Source organism: Juglans microcarpa x Juglans regia, chromosome 5S (assembly GCF_004785595.1).
Source record: "Juglans microcarpa x Juglans regia isolate MS1-56 chromosome 5S, Jm3101_v1.0, whole genome shotgun sequence".
In the NCBI taxonomy this organism is placed as follows: domain Eukaryota; kingdom Viridiplantae; phylum Streptophyta; class Magnoliopsida; order Fagales; family Juglandaceae; genus Juglans; species Juglans microcarpa x Juglans regia.
The window spans coordinates 9,405,379-9,420,101 of NC_054603.1; the positions used below are offsets into that span (position 1 = coordinate 9,405,379).

Here is a 14,723-nt window from a genome sequence, read left to right on the forward strand (position 1 = left end):
ATGAGAAATAATATTTACAATTCGAGAGTGTGTAAGTATTGTGCACTCTTGTTGAAAAAAATAGATAAATATGAAACTCACATGAAAAAATTATTTTTTAATAGTATACCCCACTTTTTTCAAAATGAGTGGATAGGACTTGCACGCACTAAGACTATTTGCAACTTGCGAACTATTTGCAATGCCCCACCGTCAGATTTAACAGTTGCAAATAATTTTTAATAATAACAAAAATAATGTTTGTTGCAAATTAATCGTTGCGAAAGATCAACCACTCTATTAATACATACAGTGATATAAGCTATTAATTAATTGTGGAGTTGTGCTGTAACACCCCATATGATAAGAATAAAAGTGGGTGGTGTATGAGATCCTATATTACTTGGAAATGAGAAGTTCTTACCTTTTATAAGGCTCTAATAGGGCTCCAATTGTATCATTGACTAGTCCTTTTAGAGTATAGACTATGTGGTTTGGACCTTCTATTGGAACGTTACATGTGTGACATAGAAACTCCACACTCTTGCACACCACTTAAAAATATGTGATTTTATTTTTTTATCCTCATATGCTTCATATTTTATATTTTAGATATTAAGAAATATGAGGATAAAAAAATAAAATCACATATTTTAAAGTAGTGTGTAAGAGTGTAAAGCTTATGTTTAGAATTTTTCATTAATTGTGTTTGCATGATTGATCATGTATACGTACGTTCTCCTTCTATATATATTTTCTGTGGATTTCTTTATAATTGGAGAGCTATTTGCATGGTTCGATTAATCGAAGAAGCTCGATCGATCGAGTTTGTGAACGGCCTGGTCGGGCTGAAGTAGTCTGGCTCGACCATATATTCTGTACGTCTACCCAAGACCAATACTGCATGTCATCATTTCATGTTCGCAATACGGCCTGGTGGGGGCACACGTATTTTGTTTTTTTAAGAATACCATTATATATATATATATATATAGCTGAAGCCTAGTACATGTACAGTACATTCATTTCTATACGAAAAATGTGTGCTCGATCGAGTTTGATCCTATGCTTGTTTTTGGAGAATTTGATCGATCAAGATGATAGATGATGATCTAGTACTGAGCTTGATTAGTGATCGATCATAAAACTTAGTTGACAATCTATCTTATTTTATTATTATAATTTTTTAAAATTTTTATATAAAATATAATAAATAATTAAATTTTTTAAAATTTTAAAATAATAATAATAATTTAAAATATATATATTAATATTTTATTCCATTTTTAAATTTATCTCTATTATTTTCCATGATAATATCCGAACCTAACCTAAAGGAAAGTTTGCAGGAATCTTCGTCGGTGTTTCGGACGCCGCAGGGTCGAGGGTGAGAGCCAGAGGTGCGGCCCTCAACCCCACCAGTCCCTTGAAAGTTTCGACGAAATCTATGCAAAGATATCTCATGGGACCCACAAATCTAGGAGGCCTCTGAAAACTCTAGCTGCTTTTTTTGACATGCATGCATCTCCAGCTCCCTCCGTCTGCTCTCTGATTGAGAAATAAATATCTGACAAATCAACAGATAATATGCAGAGAAAGCGAGAGAGAGAGGATGGTAGAAAAATATTGGAGGGAGGAAAGAGAAATCAGACAAATGTACGTAAACTGAAATTCTGTCCGTGTTTGATGATTGATTTAATGCATGCACAAGGTACCAAAATTTGCGTCTCTATATGTGGGTGCATGACATGATCTCCTTAATCTTTCCTCTTTTCTTTTTTCTCATCAATGATTAGACTGTCTTTTATTTGGTTCTGTCATTTTTTTTTTAAATATTTAGATTAGATAACTTTAATTTTTTAAATTCAAATATATAAAATAAATTAAGATGAATTTAATTTTTATAAAAAATTAAAATAATAATAATAAATCACATCAATAATTAGTTTGAGTTAAATTGATATGGTTGAGCTCATCTAAAGTGATTTAAATTTAAAAATGAGTTGAAATGATTTGTGAATAGTAAAATAAAATATTTTTAGAATATTATTTATAATAATATTATTATTATTTTGAGATTTGAAAAAGTTGAATTGTTTATTATATTTTGTGTGAGAATTTGAAAAAATTATTTTAAAATTTTAAAATTTTGATTTATTTATTATATTTATATAAAAATTAGAAAATATTATAATGATGAAAATGAGATGAGTTGAAATGAGTTAAGCTAAGTTTTGAATTCAAACATTTCCTAAACACAACAGATCTTAAACATTACTAATACATAGATCAACATAACAGGTTAAAATTTTAAAATGTTAAGAAAAAATAGAAGAATAATTTTACAACATTTATTATTCATTTAAATATTTATACAAATAATAATAATAAATATTATCCAATCTAATATTTCTTGCGGATTTCTTAGTCAAATTTAAATAATAACTAGAAAACATTTTATTTTATTTTATTTTTTCAATTGGCCGAAAGTTGCAAAGACTGTGACCATCCGTACTAGAGTGGATAAATTTAATGCTGTAATTAAAGCGTGATAAACCTTGGAAAGGTCAGAATAAAGGTAATTGTCTTTGACAGGTAAGGGGTTCATTAATGGGAGCAACAAATTCCATGAATGATTAATTATGTGTCAGCCGTGCATTAATGCTGCATGCAGCAACCAGCGTACGTACGTACCTATCAGCTCATTAAAGCATATTAAATGAAAATTAAATGAAATATTATTTTTATTTTTAAATTTTTAAATTTTTAAAAAATTAAATTAATTATTATATTTTATATAAAAGTTTTAAAAAATTATAATAATTAGATGAGATGAAATAGTTTGTGAAAATAAACTAGACCTGAAACTTCAATAATACTCCAACTTGTTTTTGTCTATGGTAATTTTATTCTACTAAAAAATAAAAAAATTAATATTAAATACAAATTTTAAATAAATAAATTTTTGTGTGGATTGTTTGTTAAAAAAATGAGTGATTAATTTTCTTTTATACTTTTTTAAGATGGGATTCATTTTTTTTTTATTAAAGTCTGTGCGAAAATTGTTCATCTAGAATTTGTACAAACTATTTCTCCAACAAAAACAAACTCAATATTTGGTTTTTTAACCATATTATGCATTGATGTTATCTACGTATGTATTACATGTTAAATTAAGTCCTTTTGAATTATCGGATCGAATTAGATTATTTAATGCAAACGATAAAGATATGATATTAAATATTGTAGGATCTATACGGTTCAAAATTCAGGATAAAAATGCTAAATCTTAGAAGATTTACTTAATATAAACATTAATTTCTCCAACATTAGATTGTCTTATTTGGCCATATAATTAAAGAGATGGAACATCATGAATTCGTATAAGGTCATCGCCATACTTAAGAGCTGTTTGGATAGTGAGATGAGATAAGAAGACATAACAAAAGTTTAGATGAAAATTAAAAGTTGAATAAAATATTGCTAGAATATTATTTTTTAATATTATTATTCATGTTTTGAAATTTTAAAAAAATGTTAATTATATTTTATATAAAAATTTTAAAAAATTATAATAATAAGATCATAAGATGAAATAAATTAAAGTGTAACGACTCTTAAAAACAAACGTCATTAATGAAATGGACCTCCCAAGAACAATATCTTGTATCAATGACTTCAAATGTCCTTCAATATATATAGTTGATCTGCGGCCAGAAAAGAAAATTATCGATGCTAGCTATAAGTACTTTATCATCATTTATTGTAGTAGTACTGAATGACCCAGTAGTTGTTGGCCGGGTTATGATCGATCGATCTACTTTTGAAGATAAACTTAGCAGGCCAGACATGCATCTTCTTTGAATTTGTGACCTGACCCATACAAAAATACAGGTCATATATATATATATATGGTGAAGTACTCATGGGACCCATTAAAATTGTATATTATATTCAAGTCTTTAGTTTATTTTATTTCTAAAAGTTAATTGATATAAGGAAGTGCATTAAATTCAAGATATTCTGACCCTCAAGTGGATGATTTTAGATTACAATCTAATCATAAATTAATAGATAAAAGATTTAATTTTATTGCACACAATTTAATTAAGAGTAGTGTTATATGTACTTATAATTTTATTTACACTTTATTTATATACAACATTGATATTTTGTTAGTTTTCTTTTAAAATTTTAATTTTAATTTTAAATTTTAAATTTTATGATTTTCAATATATTAATAACTAATACGTAGAAAAATAAATTTTTTATAAATTTTTCTTAAGTACATTTAACATTTTCTTTAATTAAATAAGCCACTTCATTCTATAATATTAAAGGCTTCTTCAGCGATTAAAATTGTCGAAAAAAGCTACGTACAAAATTTATCAAAAATAATTTTATCTGATGATCATTTTTAAAATGATTCATTCATATGAATTTTCATTTTTTGTTTGTTTTTTTTTTTTTTTTTTAATTTCTGTTTGGTGTTCGGAATGATTTTCTCGTACAGTACCAGTGATTGTTACGCGGGACGATCAACGTCAAAGTATCCATTATTAATACATGCATGGAAACCTGCATGATTCGAAGATAAGATTCTATATATGTACGTATCCATGGTTGAGCCAATTATGAGCCCCCGACTCGTTATCTGTTTTGTATACAGCAAAAGCCAACAAGCTAGCTAGCTAGCTAGGTAGCTATGTACGTACAATAATTAATGCTGCATGCATGCATGCATTTTGATAATTTGATCAGTTGGCTTTAATTAGTTTCCAGGTTCATGTTCCTCATCATCATCATCTTTCAATGTCGGCATGCTGGTGCTCATACATACATTATAAACAGTACTGCTCATGTTCATGCTCCATCATCATGTTCATGTTCCATGCCGCCGGATGATGTTTTGTGTGCTCCGGCGACAGACAACTACAGTAGCAGTCATAGGTTTTTCACATTTCGGTATTATTAGAATAAAAATTAAATAAAATATTATTAAAATATTACTTTTTAATATTATTATTATTTTAAAATTTAAAAAAATTGAATTATTTATCATATATTATATAAGAATTTGAGAAAGTTGTAATGATGAGATGAGATGAAACATTTCTTATGTCCAAATCGGACCATATCAACAACTTTCGTAAACAATAATAGATTTAGATTTCTTAAAATTTTTATCTGAACTCTAGGACTTAAAATAGATATTATGAAATAGATACATAAAATAAATCTTACAATATTTATAATTGTTCGAATAAGTTTTTTAAATTGTATTAAATATTTAATAAATATTATGAAACCCAATTTATTTGCATATCTTTCTTCCACTAATTTAGATCTTAAAATTAAGATAAAAAATTGTAGGAAAAATCAAAATCCAGCAATCACCTCCACATGCACTGTCCCAATAATTAAATGACCATATATATCCACAGCAAATTATAGAAAGCTGACAACTGACAACCTCCTACCCCTCCCTAGCTAATTCCACCCTAATAACTGGTCACAATCAGCCTAGCTGGCTACTCTCCTTATATACCAATCCCCACCCAAATTAATTACAGCCAAAACCCAAGTGACAATGAAATTCTAACTTGGATTAACCAAACATCAGACCTACCAAAACTGTTCCATGATGTTGAAACATGACAAACCAAATAGCCTATGATCGCTTACTGGTGAGCAAGCTCTTATAAATCAGTAAAAACCTCCAATGATTGTAAAATTAAATTACATTTATATATAGCCCTAAACATGACATTCCTATTCCATTTTGTAGAAGTTGATGATCACGACCAAACTATAGTTTACAAAAGTAGATTCTTGTACTTTTGAAAAGAGTAATGATATCTACACAATACATTTTATAATATTTAAAATCTTCAAATTCAATGAAAATTCGAGAGTATATTTTTCTCTTGATGCGGTACATGAGCGCACAAATTCACCACCTTTAATTATAAACTTGACTGGGATTTGATCAGTGCTCTTTGGTTTCAAGCCATGAGGGTCTCCACTGAACAAGTCTTAGCTCCAATCTCTCAACGACCATGTCAGAATAAACAACTCGATCCTCGCCATACGCGCCACCGATCCGACATGACCTGGCACAAAATTTTAAGCTTACCACCCCTAGCCTAGTTCCCTGACCACATAGGACAATTCGCTGTCTATTAATTAATCAGCCAGCTGATAATCTCTCGACCAGCGATTGAAATCTCAAGTACCCCAGGCTCAATCTCATTCTCCGCTACCAACTCATGTTCCAACGTCTACGTTACTCAGGAAGTCAAAACTGATCTATTCCTGTCTAAAACTACTCCTATGCATGGAAAGTAGCATGACAAATCCTTGATCCCCCAGAGTCTTCCTTAATTTGAGGTCTTCCATGCACCTTTGACGACAGTGACTCCAATTAGGAGAACCGGAATTGCAACACCCTGCACTCCAATAAGTACTGGCTTGCATTCTTGATCCCTAGCTAGCTAGCTAGCTAGCCTCTCAACCTCAACTATTTGCAGCATGAGTACCCTTTTCTTTTCTACTTTTTTGCAAATACATCATGATGGATACCATTCAGCCAGCGGGACCGGAGTTAACCGATCGAGTCAAATATGAAGCATAAGCATGATCATGTCTTTAGTTGAGATAAGCACTGGCAACCTGAGCTGCGCACAACATTTAAGTACGCCATTTGAGTCAGCACCCAGAGATTCATGATGACTCCACCCCGAAGGATATGTATCTATCTATCTACCTACCTATCTATATATATAGATAGATAGATAGATGTTCAATTTCCTCAACTAATCTGATGATCTATATATTTACCTCAACCAGACAGTTAAAGCTGCTAATCTGCCGGAATTTCTGGAAAAAAGCTCCACAAATATATATATATATATATATATATATATATATATATATATAGTACTGGCTGTCACGGCCTTATAAAATTTTCTCTCCTAATTTGGTCGGGAAGGCTTTGACACTTATGCAGCCATCTCTATCTCAGGCTCATGACCCGACAACCCTAAAATATTGTCAAACCTGGCATGCGACTCCCGGCTTATCGTCTTTGCCATCCAACACTTCCCACTTATTATTTCATCCTCTTTCAGCGTATAGACATGAGTTTAGAATATCCATATATATAATATATATATATATATATAATATATTATATATATATAGTTCCTAGAAATTTGGCCAATTTAATTGGCTTTGACATCGACAAAAGAAAAAAAGGGATTGATGGTAATTTGACTGCATGCACCCCTGATGAAAGAATTGAGTTGAGTCTAATTTTCAGTGCCGAGATCTTCAGCCTAGTTTGTCCCCGCGTCGAGAAACTTACAAAAAACTTACTTTTCTAAATGTCAGTTATTTATAGATTGGAAATCATGAAATTTAAAAGAAAACTAATAGAATGAGTCTTGTAAGTAAAATTATAAGTAAAAGTGTAAGTACATGTAACACTACTCTTAAAACAAATAACTAATTAAGAATCTATACTAAGATTAAAATAAATAATAACTAATTAAGAATCTATACTAAGATTAAATCCACATACTAAACTTATTAAACGATGAACAAAACATACTAAACTTAGGACAAAACAATAATATAAAGCACAACTTACATATCAAATTTAAATCTGCATATTAGATTGATAAATAACTACATCAATTTAATTAATGATAATTTTAAAACGCTAGGAAACTAAAACAATAACCGATAAAAAAAATAACTAATTCCACATGATACTATACCTAGTTCAAAACATACTAAACTTCTTTGGAGTCCTCAGTTAAGACCCAACAATGGATTCTTTAATGAGGGTTTCGAAAAAGTTCAATATGAAGATACATTATTTAAATTTATAACCCTATTTATTTGGAATCAAATATACACTAAACACACCTTCCATATCTAATTTAAATCTACATCTTAAATTGATAAATAACTATATCTAATTTAATTAATGGTGACTTTAAAATACTAGGAAATTGTAACAATAACAAATAAAACAAATAATTAACTCTACATTTAGGACACATTATGCTAACATGTGAATGGATATTATGTTTTCTTACTATTTCTTTTAATATGTTACTTATTATATGGTTTTCTTCTTAATTATTATAAGAAAAAATGATTAAGATGCAGTTTGTCTATGAGGAATCTTCTCCTAGTACCATCGACATATTTACGTAGGTCATCGGGACTAAGTCTAGTTTGGTCAGAGGTTTGAGACGTTCTTTCAAGCGTGTCGGTTCATCCTTCACAGCCTCGAGTTTAGAAGTTAATAATCTTACCAAGAATTTGAATGCCGCACGCTAAGAAATTGAGTAGATAAAGTTGAGATAGTAGGAGATGGAGGCTCTCTTATCGCAACAGTCCGATTTAGAGACACGTTTGCAGGAGCGACAAAGAGACTAAGAAGAAAGAATACATATTGAAGTTCAAGAATAAGTACAGAGGGAGATGCCGATCCAAATGGAACGTGTTATGTCACTGTAGCAAGATCGCGGTGGGCGAGAAAAGAAGAAGAAATAAACCCTATCATTGTTCAAAACTTTTGTCGTCTAATTTTGCAAGCCTATAAAACATTTTCAAGAGATAATACTATTTGTGGTGTAATATGATACAATTTATACGCTTTTTAATGTTTTGAAATTATTAGTTCTAATCCGTACGTTCGAATATGAACAAAGAACGTTCGAACTTGCCTTTACGTTCGAACATAACCATACGGATGTGTGATACATACGTTCGTTATGTTCGAACGTATATACTCCACAAATGTTTGAATTTATTCTGTTACAATCGAACGGATATTTCTTAATGTTTGAATGATTGAAAAAGATGCATTCGAATGTATTTATTAACCATTCGAATATTTAATCTTTGACGTTCGGACAATTGCCCAATAACATGCGAATGCAAAATTTAAACGTCACATTACAAACATTTGAACGTAAAAATTGAACATGTGAATGAAAAATATCGAATGTTAGATATTTATCGTTCGAATATTAACAGGTCGGGTAAATGTTCAAACGTTATTATAGACGTTTGGACGTACTTTCTGTGACGAAATTCGACTGTCATAAAATCTCTTCACATTCGAACGTTGCAACTCATGATAGACTTCCAACTGTCATAAAATACTTTTTGTGACGTCTTTTTGGTGATGGCTTTGGGGACGATTTCTATGAAAGTTTGTTTATTTTTTGTGATGGTTTCGTCTGTCATAATAAATAAAATCTATTGTAGTGATGTGTGTTTTTTTAAAAATGTTTAAAAAATATTTGAAAGGAAAAAAAAAGTGCAATTGCACTAGGGGCATACTCAACGGTAAATGTTGGGCGATCAAATAGCAGCATCCTTATTCTAATTATCTGATTATAGTGCATGATATTACTGATGCATGTATGCTTTTCTCATTCATATATATATATATATATATTCATTTATACGTAATTAGGTTCATTCTCTCTTGTGGAAATAATGAGTACGGCCTTTATATATATAATATGCTCAAGAGACGATCCCATGCATACAACTTCCATTCATCATGTTTCAATACTCATGCAGTAGTACTTATGAATAGGACTGTTCATCCGGGTTCTGGCCCGAAAACTAGAGTATACTTGGACCGAAATTCGTGTTTCAAAATCGGGCTAGAACTCGGATTGTAACTGGTTTTTAAAAATCTGGAACCCGGGTTTCGGGTTGCACCCGATTTTTTTTTTTTTTTTAAATCAAAGTCTACAAGTTATAAATATTTTTTCATGAAAAAAATGTTGATGCAGAATTCAAACTCTATTTATTTAATTTTTTTAAAATATAATTATTTATAAAATAATATTACATTGTTTATATGTATTTTGAATCTTCAATAAAATGATCACCATTTATCAGTATGAGGACTGATCTTTAATTTCCAAGAATCTCAATTAGTAAATAATTCTAACCTAGCTTAATTATGTTACTTCTGTGAAGGGGAAAATCCCTTGAAATTGGGCTAAAGGTAGGGCCCAGGATAATATCCAGACCTTGGGGTCTGGGCTAGATACAGGACCCAGATTAAGGCCGGGTGTAGAAAATAGCCTGAGTCAAACGGTAGCACTGGGTCTGGGCTTAGGTATAAGACCCAGGTCGGATCTTACTTACATAAAAAAACACAGGCAAGGCTTAAAGAGGGAAGGAATATAGCATTCAATGTCAGATGAGAAAATTTGCAATGTTCACACTCAGCATTAATGAGATAGAATATATGCCGCATTCAATGCGACCCAAAACTCGAACAACAGTTGTTAACACTGAACACTTCATAGCTCAGCGAACTGACAGAAAAATGATAGCTCGCGAGTGGACAACATGAATATATATGATCTCCTGCTATGCAATGCTCCACTACCATGGAGACCAGGTTGGCAAGTATAAATAAACACCACCAGCAACACACGGGTAGGTAATCTAACACAATCATTGTCAATATATTTCATCATCAACCATAACACCAAACTGATTTAAGCATTAGAGTATCAACAAACCTCGAGGTCCCCCTCTGTTGACCGTGCAAGTGATCATTCGAGTTCTGACTTAGTGGAATTGCCCAGGCCCACGAAACACAACTTCAACAACTTCCATAGTCCATCATCCCTAAGATCAAGTACATGTTGTACCCATGTATCTTCGTTCCATTACAATGCATGTATTGTTTAAAAGAAAATTAATAAGAAAACAGGCAACGGCCTATCAGAGAACATGCTGATGCAATTAAAGAAAATGGGTCCCTCCCAACACCCAATATCTGAAATTATTATTAATAATATTACGATATTCTAGGCCCTTGTTATATAAAAAGAAGATCCAAAGTAAGTACTGAAAATGACCAGCATATATAATTTTGATGTTTTGCATCCCTTTCCAACGTAGAAGCTCTTTTGGAAAAATGGGAAACCTTGTTCACAATGGCATTGTGGGCAATGCGAAAATATTAATCCTTTTGACACGTACAAAATGACATGAATTATTATTTCTTTAAGCGAATAATACAAGGTATGATCAGATGTAAGATGGTATCATTCATGCACGTATAGTTGCTAGAAATGAACCCCAAAAAAAAAAAAAATCTCAAAGTATTCAAATTGGAAAAAAAAAGAGTATTAGATTGTAAACCCGAGTTTAAAATCCAGGACCTGGACCGGGTGTACCCGAGTTTTTCTATGCAGGTCCTGGCCCGGATTTGTTTCATGTCAGAATCTGAATAACTAGATTCCAGATATGGTAGAAAAAAAATTCGATCCAAATGAACAGCCTTACTTATGAACAAATTAATTAGTGGAAAAGGCAGCTTATAATTAAGATTCCTAGCTGTTGATGAGGACGGATATTTTAAGAAACCCAGGCCGCCATGTAGCAAATAGATAAAATGTCATGTTGCCCTACGTACGCCATAATTGCATCAGACATATATAAGGTTTGGATATCAACCAAAAACTTGTGGATCCTGGCCGGCAAATCGAGATCATAATATTTAGTTTATATATATCTACATTCTGCCTCTGTGTTGTGATGTTGATTTGATTATGACTTCAAAATGAGAAACAGATAATGCATACGTAGAAGAGTCTCTTATTTTTCCACCGCGAAATATCCAAACATCTGCTATGGCCAACGGCTTTCTGGAACATCTGGGAGTACTGTCTTTTGATATATATGCATGCAGGATGCTTCAACTTTCAAATCACCACGTACGTTCCTGTATATCAACCATATCCGACGTTCACATCATGGTTATAAGATCATCGATGTACGTAGTCTCAGGAATGAGTACGTAGTACGTACTTATTTATTAATTCATGCACAACTTTTTTACATTAATTGTATAATTTAGAGAGATATTATAGATCATGCATATATATATATATATATATATATATATATATATGATCTCTCTCTCTCTCTCTCTATATATATATATATATGTAAATCTTACTATTTATTGTTTAATATTTATTTATACATTTTTCATGGACAACCAATATTAATAATATAAGTTTAAAATTGTGTTTATTTCTTTCGAATTATAGAAAGTCTAGATCCAAAAATGGGAAAGGATGATCTTATAAATCTTTATAATTAAGACAAGTATAACTTTAGAGGAGAACTAAACCATTATTAGATCTTCTAAATTTGTTCGATTATAATGTACAAGTACCAAACCATATTATTATAGGAATTTATATTAAATAAATTGTATTCATTCCAAAATTCATTCATTTAATTTTCTGTAAAATCTTTTAATTGCTAGCAAAACGTACCTTATAAGCTATTCTACCCAACGTGATATAGCTAGCTTGATTTATTTGGACATAAATCTCTACTTAATTTCTAACTATCTATTTCTTCTCATTGCAATCTTTCACTAGAATTTATCTAAATTAATGTCCTAAGTTATCAGAAAAATATTCTAATTGAAAAAAGAGAAATGCTTCATTTACAAAATAAACTTACAAATTGATATAAGTACTTGATATAAGTACTAGATTATGAATTTAATTTAATTTACCGTAAAATAGATCTAACATATCAATTCAACTCGTGCTTGTAAGTTTACTTTTATGACTTTTTTTAATAACTTTGGAGATTAGGTCAAACAAACATTTAAAGCAAAAATCCTCAATTTAATTCATGATTGATTTTTATTCACCACTAAGGCTTGAAAAATCAGAATCAGGTAAGAGCCAATTGAATGTTGACTTAGGTGATGATTCAACAAACTGAATCGGACAATTCATAATAAGTTTGAATCGGTTATTTCAATGTTACTAAAAAATAATTAAAAATCATATATAATGCAATTCAAGCATTTAATATCATGTATATAAAAAAGTAAAAAGTATAAATTCATGAATTTATGATATGAATCTAAATAATTTCAATAAACATGTAATTTATGTATCTAACATCAATTATGTCAACATTTTTTTGCGTCCCACGAAGAAGATAAAAACCATTAAATTATAAGCGCGTGAAAAATATAGTACTTTGGTGGTGGTGAACCACAAGAAGTGAAAGCTATAGGTAGGAAGAGTCGTTATTCCGATCATGTCCCTGGACTCAAACCTACAAGTAAGGAAAGGGAACCTTTCATTGTAGCCGATACAGAGACTTTTCTAATAAATAATGTTCATGTGCATGAACAACAAAAAATTAAATATAAAATACTCATTCATTTCCTTTGTTTTTTTTTTTTTTTTGTTCAACTTATAAAGAAAATAAAGAATTACATATTTTTTTCTTTCAATTTTTCTGCAATTCTTATTGAATACAATGATAAAGAAGTTAATATATATTTAGTTCTATTATATTTTTGTACAAGAAATTTAAAAAATAAACCCAGTTGTTAGACAACTTAAGAATAAATACAGTTTTGATCAATCGGCTAGAATCAGTCTGAATCGGCCTAAATTAGTCTGTTGTTAAGTGAACAACTACAAGATCAGTTCACTAAACTCGGTTTGGTTTCTAACCTATTCAATTTGAATAATCTGAATCGGCATGAATCGAACCGTTTTTTCAACCGAATTATATATAAAATAATATAATTCTAACACATCGATCTATCATCCTTACAAGAATAATTATGACCAAAATGTTGACATGCATTTCATTTCATGTTATGAATGTCTATGACTTTAGGCTTACAAAATTATTGTGGTTACATTTAAGTTCCTTTCTTTTCTGAACTACTCGATTGTTCGTCATGCGTCCCTGCTCTTATAAGCAGGGAGCGCCAATAATATTCCCATTTGCCCTTTATGTATATTTCAATAAAGGATTGGGAAAATCAAGAATTTGCTCCAACTAATTAATTAAGTTACATGATAGAAATATATATATATATATATATATATATGTAGAACCTAGGATTAAAAAAATTGTACATGTGGGTAAGTTTTAAATGAAAAATTAAAATGATCTTGATCACAGGGATTGAAATTAATAAAAAAATTAGATAATTTTGAGTCTACACATATCATGATCTTGGCTAGCTATCTAGCTTGTGAGCTACAATATATCATCATGTGCATGCCAATCATATATATATAAATTAATAAAAAAATTAGATAATTTTGAGTCTACACATATCATGATCTTGGCTAGCTATCTAGCTTGTGAGCTACAATATATCATCATGTGCATGCCAATCATATATATATATATATATATATATATATATATATATCCATCGATCTCGATTATTCTAAACAAGCTTCTTCTTTATAACGTGGTTGAGGAAAAAGATCGATCATCACTCATCAATATCTTCAGACGATATAATTGACCATATATATCTTGTTCAAAATTACAATGATAGCTAAGTGAGGAAAGATACATTTGTTTCTTGAGGAGATCAGATATTAAGGTACTGCCCAAAGAATATATATATATGTATGTATGTATGTATGTATGTATGTATGTATGTATGTATGTATGTTTGTATGTATGTATGTATGTATGTATGTATGTATGTATGTTTGTATATATGTGTGTGTGTATACATTATTGTCATGATATATGGATATTTATTAATTATTGGCAAAACAAAATGGTCCTAGCTAGCTAGTCATGAATCTCCTAATATTGTTGGAAATAGACCGTGCAACATCTATTTTTTATTTAAACTAATTTAAGGTTTAGAATATGGTTGGAACTCT

General features: G+C 30.3%; 1 long non-coding RNA gene across 1 annotated transcript; it reads left to right on the top strand.

Annotated features, from left to right (window-relative positions):
• The first annotated feature begins 360 nt into the window (after positions 1–360).
• Positions 361–8,363, top strand: LOC121267590. The gene is made up of 3 exons (XR_005941046.1): positions 361–501; positions 5,603–5,615; positions 8,350–8,363. It is a non-coding gene; the product is annotated as an uncharacterized LOC121267590 (long non-coding RNA).
• The last annotated feature ends 6,360 nt before the right edge of the window (positions 8,364–14,723 follow it).